The sequence below is a fragment of the Solanum pennellii genome, chromosome 12 (genome assembly GCF_001406875.1).
Source record: "Solanum pennellii chromosome 12, SPENNV200".
NCBI classification, from domain to species: Eukaryota; Viridiplantae; Streptophyta; class Magnoliopsida; order Solanales; family Solanaceae; genus Solanum; species Solanum pennellii.
Window position 1 is genome coordinate 51,163,084 of NC_028648.1, and position 12,081 is coordinate 51,175,164.

The 12,081-nt window shown below is 32.6% G+C and overlaps 1 long non-coding RNA gene across 1 annotated transcript; it reads left to right on the forward strand.

Moving 5' to 3' along the window:
* The first annotated feature begins 1,697 nt into the window (after nucleotides 1-1,697).
* On the forward strand, nucleotides 1,698-6,499 carry LOC114075165. The gene is made up of 2 exons (XR_003575570.1): nucleotides 1,698-1,834; nucleotides 5,636-6,499. It is a non-coding gene; the product is annotated as an uncharacterized LOC114075165 (long non-coding RNA).
* Nucleotides 6,500-12,081: the final 5,582 nt, after the last annotated feature.

A 12,081-nucleotide genomic window follows, 5' to 3' on the forward strand; every position in this document is an offset into this window, starting at 1 on the left:
TATATATATATATATATAGTATAATTATTTTTTAAAATATATTATGTTTGTTTGGTAAGAAATTGACACATTGAATTATAAGTGTATTAAAATGTGTGAAAAATATATTATTAATCAATAAAACTTGGATTATATATGAAAAATAAATTGTTTTTTTGTAATATATATTAAATAGTATTATAAGTGTATTAAAAGTGATCGAGTGAAAAAAAATATCATTATTACAAATGATAAATCTTTTCTTAATATAATATATTTACATGGATTTTCCTAATTGTAATTAATTAAGAATATTATTTCTCCCGTTTATTAGTATAATTAATATTCAGACACGCGCGATGCACGGATAATAATATTATGTAAGTAGAAAATGTTTAAATGTTACAATTTGACTTATTAAAGCAAATACGATTATAAGATTAAGTAAAATCTCAATTGTTATTTTATTATTATATAAACAATTTACATAGTCACATGTTAGGCATCATTATTACTATATTAATATTTCACTTAATAATTTGATGTCTTTTTACCCACTTGTGTGACAAATATACATATATACACATATATTGATAATTTGTGTACACTTACATCCATATTCAATGCTGTAAAGTTTATCATATATTCCAGCACAGTAATTTTAATTGCACATATAAAAATATTTTAATATATGTGAAGATATGACCAAAATTAAATAATAAAATTATCTAGTATATAGGTTTGTATTAAAATTACCAAAAATAATAATGAATTAGAAAAATATTATATTAACTTCAATAAAGTTAAAAAAAGGTAATATACAATTCTTAAAAACATTAATTGCAGTAAAAATCATCAAATAGTACAATTGTAATCCAAAAAATCATAAAAACTTATTTGATCTAAAAAAAAATTAAGTAGATATGTCTAAATTTTTTTTATCTTTCTATGATCACAATCACTATAAAAGACTTTTAAAAATTAATTCAACCATTATGTAGAATTTATTTTAAAAGTACTAATACTAAAAATAAATTAATTCAGTAAAATATACATAAAAAAGCCTCTTTATATGAAAAGGAAGCTATCTATAAGGGGTGAAACTACTCATAATGATGTGAGTCCTTTCGAAGAAAATTATACGAATTTGGTTCAACCAAAAGTAATTGCATGTGGTAACAGTGTAGCTACATTTGCAATGGCTGTAAGGTTTCTAACTGGCCCATCATTTTTATTGATTGTTACACATGTGAGTGTTAAGTAGATAACTTTTTTTTTAATAGAAGAATAAAACTCAAATACTTATTTTATATGAGTCTTAAAAAATAATAGATATGTAAATACACACACAATATGAATATTATAGATTAAATAACTCACCACTTAAAAAACTTAAATATTGACATTTTAAATAAATAGTGAAATTATGGCTGATGGTCCCATTAGAAGATAAAATATTGTTATTTTGAAAATTTTAAAATTAGGAAATTAGTCATAATACTTAACATAATTAGTTAAAAGAATTACACTTTAAAAAATGTCAACATATCAATATTTTTAGAAAATAATTTGTATCCAAATATTATTATTTATCTTTCCTTTTATTTCTCAAAACAGTCAAACATTTGATCAAATTCTAAACCACTAACCAATAAAAAAGATAAAACAAACACATGACTGACTACCTATTAATCTTCTTTCCCATCTTTCACGTTTTCTTTTCCCACCATTCACGTTTTCAATTTTCTCTTTCTTTAAATTTCTTTGCAGATCAAGAAACACAAATTATTCAAGGTTCTCATAATTTGCTCAACAATTCTCTGAATTAATTCAAGAAATCTCTCAATTGATAAAGGTAATTTCGATTATTTAGTGAGCTTTTGATTTTGTATTCAATCATCAATTATGTTGTATTTCTGATTTTATATGTTAGGGATTTTTATTAATTTTTTCAATTTTTGTGTGAGTTTATTGAGATATTCATCAAATATGTCGAATTCAACTCGAAGAAGATCATATAGTTTATGTGGAATGATTCGGAAGACAATATACAATTTTAAAAAAATAGATTTTTTAAGAATAGAGAAAAAAAATGCTCGAAAGATAATGACGACATATGCTCTTTCAATATGTAATTTATGTTAACTTTATTTTTTTTTTTAAAAAAATCAAATATTTTGTCCTTGATTTTCTCTATTCTGTTGTTTAATATATGTTTTCTTACAAATTAATCTTAAAAAATAATACATAACTCAATCCTTAACAAACTTAAATATTGACATTTTAAATAAATAGTGAAACTATGCTAAGGAGTCTCATTAGAAGCTAAAATATTATTGTTTTAAGAATTTTAAATTAGCAAACTAGTCATAAGCCTAACATAAAACAACTAAAATTTAAAATATTTATTTAAAGTATCAAAATGTCAATATTTTAGAAAATAATTTGTATCCAAAATATAATTATTTATCTTTTCTTTTTATTTCTCAAAACAGTCAACATTGGATCAAATTTTAAACACTAACCAGTAAAAAGAAAAAAGAAAAAACAAACACATGACTGACTACCCATTAATTTTCTTTCCCCGTCTTTCACTTTTTCTTTTCCCACCATTCACGTTTTCTATTTCCTCTTTCTTCAAGTTCCTTTGCATATCAAGAAAAACAAATATTCAAGATTTTTATATTTTGCTCAACAATTCTCTAAATTAATTCAAGAATTTCCTCAATTGATAAAGGTAATTTTGATTATTTACTTAGATTTCTTTAAATTTTGTTTTCAAAATCACTAATTATGTTGCATTTTTATTATATATATCATAGATTTTTTTACTTTTGTGAGTTTGTTTTGATATTCATCAAGTATGTAGAATTCAACTCGAAGAAGATTGAATAGTTTCTGTCGAATGATTCGGCAGACAAAATATATTTTTTTTAAAAATAGAATTTTTAAGAATAGAAGAAAAAACGCTCGAAAGAATAATGGTGACATATGCTCTTTCAGTATTTAATTTATGTTAACTTTAATTTTTGTAAATAAATTAAAATATTTTTCCCATGATTTTCTCTATTCTGTTGTTTAATATATGTATTCTTTCAAATGAATCAAAATAAAAAAAAAATACATCACTCAAGCCTTAAGAAACTTAGAGATTGACATTTTAAATAAATAATGAAATTATGGCTAAGAGTCTCACATTAGAAGCAAAAAATTAATGTGTTGAAAATTTTAATAAACTTGTCATTATATCTTACATAATTAGTCAAAACAACTACACTTTATAATATTTATTTATAATGTCAAAATGTCAATATTTTAGAAAATAATTTATATCCAAAATATTATTATTTATCTTTCCTTTTGTTTCTCAAAACAGTCCAACATTGTACCAAATTCTAAACCACTATCGATAATAAAAGAAAAAATAAACACACGACTACCCATTAATCTTCTTTCCCCATCTTTCACGTTTTCTTCCCCCACGATTCACGTTTTCTATTTTTCTCTTTCTTCAAGTTTCTTTGCAAATCAAGAAAAACAAATTATTCAAGGTTCTCATGATTTGCTCAATAATTCTCTAAATTAATTCAAGAAATCTCTTAATTGATAAAAGTTATTTCAATTATTTAGTGTGATTTCTTTTGTTTTTGTTTTCAAAATCACCGATTATGTTGTAATTCTGATTCTATATATTATGAATTTTTTGTCATTTTTCTTATTTTTATTTGAGTTTGTTTAGATATTCATCAAATATCTCGAATTCAACTCGAAGATGATTGAATGGTTTCTGTTAATGATTCTGTAGACACATAAATTGTATTGAATCAAATTCATACAAAATTTGAATTAAATCCATGTTTAGTACGCTGAATAATTAATTTGGGTTTTACAAATAAATAAGTTCATCTTATTAAATGCAAATCCAAGGTTCATTTCACCTTGAATCCCAAATGTAACGACCTATTTGATCGTTTTGAGTACTAAAATTTTTTATTTCATAAATGACTCTTTCGATAGATTTTAAAAGGGTATTTTAGACTATTCGTAACTAAGATTATTAGGTTAAGGGGGTTGTTTAAATAATTTATTTAGTTGGTGGTTGAAGGAAATAACATTAAAATTAGTATGGAGTCCCTTTTGTCATATTTATAATTAGTCATATAATGAGTAGGGTTTAATATTCTTAAATCGGCATACAAACTTCGAAGAGGAGGAGGATGACGGCTCAAGTAAACAATTAATGCCCCAACTTCTTTAATTGTCATTAAAAGTATCATCCTATGCCTACCTTGTTATAATATGATCACTTATAGTGAAATACATAAAAACATATAAATAAATGACGTCAAATTGTGTAAAACTTAGAAATTGACAGTGATTAGGTAATGATGAGGCAATAATGTATGGTATTGGCAAGTAGGTATGGATGTCAGATTATTCCTTTTACCGGGCATAAACTGGTGTAGTAAATTAGTAAAGGTTGATGTTAATTTTTATTAGTTATCTTGTTATTATTACTATATTAAGTGAATTGGATAAAAAGTTAAAATTAGTCATGTTGAAATCTCATATGGTTGTTGCATGTTCGTTGGTTCAGTGAATTGGGAGGGGATAATGTTTATTACTATTTTATGGATTGTCGGTTCTTGGAAAATAAGAAGAATATAGGAATAGTCTTCTGCCATTGTTCCATAGTATGCCACTGTTTAAGGTTCATCATTTATTAATTCCTATAGGTATTATATTTTAAATCAATCTTTGATATTAAGATAGGTAATTAAATGTTAGGTGTATCGAGTTATTTAAATTCCCTTAAAGTTATGCTAACTAGAGGAATTAAGACTTACTCTTAGGTTTGAACTTGAGTAAATATTATTATAAATTAGGTGAGTTGTGGTGTCTAGGTTGGACATAAAATAATATGAGTGTTTATAAACTCGTTAACTTATAAAATATGCATATATACTTGATTGTGGGATTTGTGTGGCTTGATCGTGTGTTTTGTAATTGGTCTATAATCCCGAGACCGTGTCTGAAATCCCGAGACCGTGGAATGTATAATCTTAAACCATCTCTATCGAAGTAATGCCTTGAAGGAAGAAGGTTCGATAGAATATTATTAACGAATGAAAAAGTGGCGATATTAAATGGTAAACTAATGTTATTATTGGATCAGAGTGTCACATTCCGACACGATATTCTTGGATCGGAATGTCACGTTTCGACACGAAATTTTTGGATCGGAGTGTCACGTTCCGACACGCTATTCTTGGATCGGAGTGTCACGTTCCGACACGGTATTCTTGGATCGGAGTGTCACGTTCCGACATGATAATATTAAAGGAAAAACATGTTCAATTAATGGAAGATACTCAATCTCAAAGAACTCAACTCCCAAAATGGTTTGGTTTGGAGGCATGAGTCCTCATGTGTGATCTTGATGCCACTGACTTAATACGTGCTTACTTTATTGTTATTGACACTTGTTCATGTTGTTTGTTGCTTATCACATGTTAAGTTCTATAGTTGAGTTCATACTATTATTCTTTGTATATTAGTTACTATTTTGGGTTGACCGATGATACTTACTCAGTACATGTTGCCTCGTATTGAGCCCTACTTGTTTTCTTCTTTGTTTTCCTTTTATGAAATGCAGCGAGTGTACCTATGACTTTTGATCTCCCTCAGCTCTAGCCAGCCTCCCGCATAACAAGTTCCAGGGTGAGCTATCCATTCAAGCTCGTGTTGGATTTTTTTGGTCATGACTTGATGTTCTATACTGTCGGAAACATACCATTTTATTCTTTTATTTTGGTGTAGTTGATATTCTTTGACTTAGTATTGGAGATTAGATGTCCTTGATGTGATGACTTTCAGGTTTGGGAAATGATATTTAGTAACATTTGAGTTTCTGCGTTATGCTTGTATTTTGTAAGTTAAATTAAATTGGTTGGTTCGCCCACTTAAAAGGTTAAGTGTGGGTGCCACTCACGACTCATTTGGGGTCGTGACACCAAACCCATGCCACGTGTCATAGTGACTAGGCATCCAAGACCAACAAGGTGATGCCATGTGTCCAAATGAGGTGGTAGTCCCAGTCAAATGCAAGAACGAATCAAAATGCGCCAAGTATTAAAATGACATCCTTTGGCCAATCACAAGCAAACTTGTCCACTCCCTACAACTATAAATAGGGGATATACATGACATTCAAGGGGGTCCAGAAAACTCTTCAACAAGTATTAAGCATATTGTAGAAAACTACAACATCAACATCAATAGTTCTTCGAAGGAGTGATAAACGGAGTTCTTCCCGGAGATTGACTTACAACGACGAAGCACTTTTCGACGTCCCGGAGATAGAAAACATCTCAAGAAGGTATACATCATCCAAAAATTTAAGAAATACGCTATTGAAGGCTCTCGAATCACGGAGAAACTTAGGAGAGAGAATCAAGAGAACAACGGAATTGTACTCACAACGATTCATTAATAAAGATCACATTTTTTCTTTTATTTATTTTGCTTGCAGTTAATTTTCAGCGACTACGAAAATTTTTTGCGAACAAATTTGGCTCACCCAGTGGGACCAATTCTGCTCTTCATCTCTTTCTCTTGCAAATTAGAAACTACAAAGGCTATTATTGTAATGGTGTTCAGAAAGAGTTGTGTTTTTTCTGTCAAAGACTCTATTGATGTCGTGTCTTCTGGTCTCAGTCATGTTGACCAGATTACTTGGCGTAAGTTCAAAAATAGTTGTCTAGATGGATCTTAATACTTCACTTTTTTGGAGGCAATGAAAAGCAACAATTCTCATACAATTGTCGTAAGTACAACACCTAGAGGAAATCTTGCGTCTGTATTCTTCGGAGAATCTTCTCAAATTGGCTTCAACTTTGGTGATTCCTAAGATTCAATGGATTCTCCAACTTCAATGAATGTCAATGCCTTGATGACTGACTCGACTGACATGGACGAGAAGTTTGCTATGATGGAGCAAACCCCTTGAAGAAATCCGTTGATGTCAAAAAACTTTATATTGCTCAACTTATGAACAAGTTGGAACTCTTTACACCTGGAGAGTCACGTCACATTCCTACTTGTCCATCTGGTTTTGATCAACGAAACAAGGACGTTGAAGAATCTCTAGCAAAGTCATAAATTCAAAATGAGAAACAATCTGCTTTAGTTGCTGCATTATCTGTCCAACAGTTGCATGACATGATAACGAACACTATTAGGGCTCAACATGGCAGAACACCACAAAGTTCCTTCTATTAATCAAAGCCATACACTAGACGGATTGATTGCCTATCAATGCCTACAAACTATCAGCCACCAAAGCTACAACAATTTGATGGCAAGGGAAACCCAAGGCAGCATATCGCCCACTCTGTTGAAACTTGTAGCAATATTTGGAACAGAGGGTGACCTTTTGGTAAAACAGTTTGTTCGATCACTGAAAGGGGATGCATTCGACTGGTACATCAACCTAGAACAGAGTCCATTGATACTTGGGAGCAACTCGAGAAGAAATTTCCCAATCATTTCTATAGTACTCGCCTAACTGTAAGCACGATAGAGTTGACCGGCACTAAGCAAAGAAAGGATGAGCGAGTGGTGGATTACATCAATCGATGGAGATCATTGAGTTTGGACTGCAAAGATCGTCTTTCTGAAATATCTACTATGGAAATGTGCATCCAGGGCATGTATTGGGGACTTTTATACAAACTACAAGGAATCAAACCGCAATCTTTTGAGGAACTTGTTACACAAGCACACGACATGGAGTTGAGCATCGCAAGTTATGGGAAGGCATCTCCTTTTGCTGATCTGACAAAGGAAGAGAAGGACTTCAAGAAAGGTATGACCTCAAAGATCCAGACTAAGGAATCTATGGCGGTGAAAGCAACTTCAGTAAAAGTTACCACCAAGAGTAAACTAAAAGAGGAAGAATCCCCAAGTCAATATCCAAGAGAGGAGAGGCGACGTCCAACCTTGAAGGAATTAGAGGCAAAGGTATACCCATTTTCCGATTCAGATGTACCTATGATTCTTGAGGAATTTCTAGCTAAGAAGGTTATTAATCTTCCTGAGTCAAAGAGGCCTGAAGAGATCAACAAGGTTGATGATCCTAGATATTGAATGTTCCATCGTGTCCTTGGCCACCCTACAAGTAAATGTTTTATCTTGAAATAGAAGATCATGATGTTGGTAAGTGAAGGAAAAATCATCATTGACCAAGATGAAACTGCGGAGGCAAATCATGCTAGTGTAGCACCAAATCAAAAGAAGTGCTCAAGGTCGTCATCCATGCCGAACACCACCTTCTTACAATTCGAAAGTTTAGCGCCCATTGAAGTTGATATTCCAAGGAAAACTCTTGAGGGTCCACCAGAGATAGACAACTACAAAGAAAATGAATCTGATGGTTGGAATTTGGTTACTTATAAGAAGCGGAGACATCAAGAAGTCCTTAAGATACGACTTCCTAAGACAAGAGCAACAAAGAGTGACGTGAATTAACTACAACCATTAAAAAGTGCCAAGCCTTGTACTAGACCAAAGATCAATGATTCTTTATCGCAGAAGGTTCGAAAACCCATTATGTTGGTGAATTCTTTACTGAAAAATTCTTTTGCAGTAGTCAAATTGGTGCAACACATGTTGTTTCCAGCACAGACGAAACAAAGGGGAGCAAAGGAAAGTATACTGCAGCAATAACACAAGAACATCAAGCTAATAAAAAAGTTTCCCTATGTTGTGCTACAATTTCCTTTATAGATGACGACTTGTTGTTAGGGTCTAATCTACATAATAGGCCCTTGTTTGTTGTAGGATTAATTCGAGAACAACATCTCAATCACATTCTAATCGTTGGTGGTTTGGCAGTGAATATTTATGTAAAAAGTTATCTTGAAAAAACTTGGGATCTCTATTGATGAATTGTCCAAAAGCAATATGACGATCCAAGGTTTCAATCAAGGAGGACAACAATCCATATTGAAGATTCGTGTAGAATTATCCATTGGCGACGTGTAATCAAATACTTTGATTCATGTCATAGACGCCAAAACATCATACAACTTGTTGCTTTGGCGTCCTTGGGTTCATGAAAATGGAGTGGTTCCATCTACTTTGCATCAGTGCATGACATATATGAAAGACGATGAAGTTCTCAACATTGATGTAGACATCAATCCTTTCACTAAGACAGAGTCATATTTTGCAGATGCAAAATTCTATTTATATTGTGGAAAAGCAAATATGGATGAACATGTAGAAGCCGACCCAATTGATCTCGAAGATAGTAAAGTTCATTGGGCCGCTATGAAGATGTCTAAGAAGAGAACGGAAGAGGTTTCTGCTAAGCTTTCACCACCTAAAGGAGACTTGCAGACTAATATGGCCGACGAGCAACCAATTTTTTGCTATATTCCATATGAACGTCGAAAAAGGGCAACCGCTACTAGAGGAATGCACTCGACAAGTCGAACCACTGAGGAAGGAATTTAGTTACATAAAATTCCAAGATTTGAAGGAGAAAATGACTGTCCCAATTGCACAAATCCTATGTATCCCTTTGGATCCATCCAAAGGCAATAGGCAAGTTGGTAAGATAAAAGGGAACTTTGATCAAAAGGTCTTCACATTGTTTAAAAAATCAGGCTATGATTTCTCAAATCCACCGAAGTTAGGAGAACTCAAGGATGAAGTCACTGGTGAAAAGATACACGGGCTTACAAAGTCTCAAATGCAGTTGAGAAAGCAAGGATATCATGTCGCCACTCCTAAGTTTGGGTTAGGATTCAACTTGCCGGAGCCTCTTCGGATTTCGTCTAAGAAGGGGAAAGAAATAACTTCATCTCACTACACCTCTACATAAAATACAAAGGAAACTAAGAAGGGTAAAACACCACGACGAACTTTCGTTTTCGAACGCATTGGAAGACTGACACCTCGTGTTTCTACATTTGAAAGATTGGGCCGCAAGGATGAAAGAGGATCTTCTAAACAAGTGGACGAACATGACACCACCTCAAATACTTCTGTATTTCATTGCTTGGGAACCAAAATAAAATCATTATCCAAAAGGAGGTTGCAGGAGCATGAAAATCAAGATTCTTGTGATGTAGTTGACGATAAGGAGATTAACAGTGTTTTCCCATCACGTATAAAGAGAAAGGCTGTATTGTCAATAACCACTGATGGTTCTTTGATGGTGAATAGAAGCACAATTGTTGTCACCAACCAATTTCATGGAGAAACCAAGAAGGAGGAAGATAAAACCATTACAGTCTTCGTGGGAAGTGAGGTGGAAAATTCAAACTTGACAGAATCATCCTATCACATAACAGTGGAAGAAGATCTAGACGTTGATGATACAAATGATGATGTTCAAAAGACTCCTCCTCAATTGGAGGATGGTGTGCAATTAACCATAGACGACCTCAAGGAATTAAATCTAGGAACTCTGGAAGATCCACGTCCAATCTTCATTAGTGCACTTCTCACACCAGAAGAAGTGAAGCAATATTTCCCATGAAGGTTGGATACGCTCCTTAAGGTATGAACATAAACTGCATGATACTCCTGGCCCACAAGAGTATAAACTGTGTACGACTCCCAAAAAAAAACTCATCCTCTTGAACTACGATATGACTTGATCCTCTTCACTAAGGTACGTAGGCGCTTGGAGTAATCACTCCGAGTTCAGTCAAATGAGGAAAAAAAAAGAGTTTGGTGGTCTTGCGTGATCATCACACTAGATCTTTAAAAAAAATCATGTAGCTAACAATTTAGTTCAAATGCGGCGCAAACGAGCAAAGTAGAAGAGTTTTGAAGCCATATCCGCAACATAAGAAGAAACTCATAAAGAGAAACTCCTAAATTGGATCATGGATCTTCAACTATGATAGTTCAAGGTTCCATATCAAACATGTTAGTTTTGGAGTCAACTCCGGGTATTAATGTAATCAATTCAAAAGGGATTTTGATTTGAAATTTTGATATGCGGCAGACTAATGAATTCATTGGCATTGGATGAAGCGACTTGCGATTCTACTCCTGTTTTTGCTTATGATGTAGATAATTTGGTGTAATTTACTGATGCTGCAGTAAGTTACTCAAAATTAGGGGCATCCTTACCTGCAATATCACATGGGAATGCCCTTTGGATCAAAGCTCTATGTTGAAATGACATAGCCGCAAAAAAATAAATCATGATCTGAACTCTCCAAGTTCAAGAGACAACCTTTTGTTGTCGTCAAAAGCGCATAAAGTTCATGAAACGACATTCTAGTCATATAGTCCACTTGAATTTTTTTGTAGACTCCTACGCTGCGTAATTGATTTTCTCCCAAAGTTGCACAAAGCTGAAAAAGTTAAGCAAAACTGAATTTTGAGCTGACTTTGAAACGATATCCGCGCTAATTTGGAAATCTTTTGGTTGTGATTTTTATATGTGTTGCATGTCTATGAGTTATTCTTCCAAAGGAATTAGATCACATCATTTCGAGGCTCCTCCGCTGAGTTATTTGTTTTCTCCCGAAGATGCGCAAAACTGAAGATTCAAGCACACAGATTTTGAGCAAACTTCAAACCCAAATCTGTACTAAACCGTAAATCCCATGGATTTGATTTTTCTACAAATTGAAGATCTCTAAGTTGTCTTTCCAACAAAAAGAGAAGCTTGTTATTTCGATGCTCCTACTCCGCGTTATGAATTTTCTCCCACATGTGCGCAAAGTTGAAGATTCAAGAATACAGATTTTGAGTCAACTTCAAGCTCAAATCTGTACTAAACCATAAATCCCATGGATTTGATTTTTATACATATTGAATCTATCGAAGTTATCTTTCCAACAAAAAATGAAGCTCATCATTTCGATGCTCCTACTCCATGTTATGAATTTTCTTCCACATGTGCGCAAAGCTGAGGATTCAAGCATGCAGATTGTGAGCCAACTTCGAACCCAAATATGTACTTAACCATAAATTCCATGTATTTGATTTTTATACAGCTTGAAGATCTCTAAGTTGACTTTCAAACGAAAAAAGAAGCTTGTTATTTCGATCCTACTTCAGGCTATGAATTTT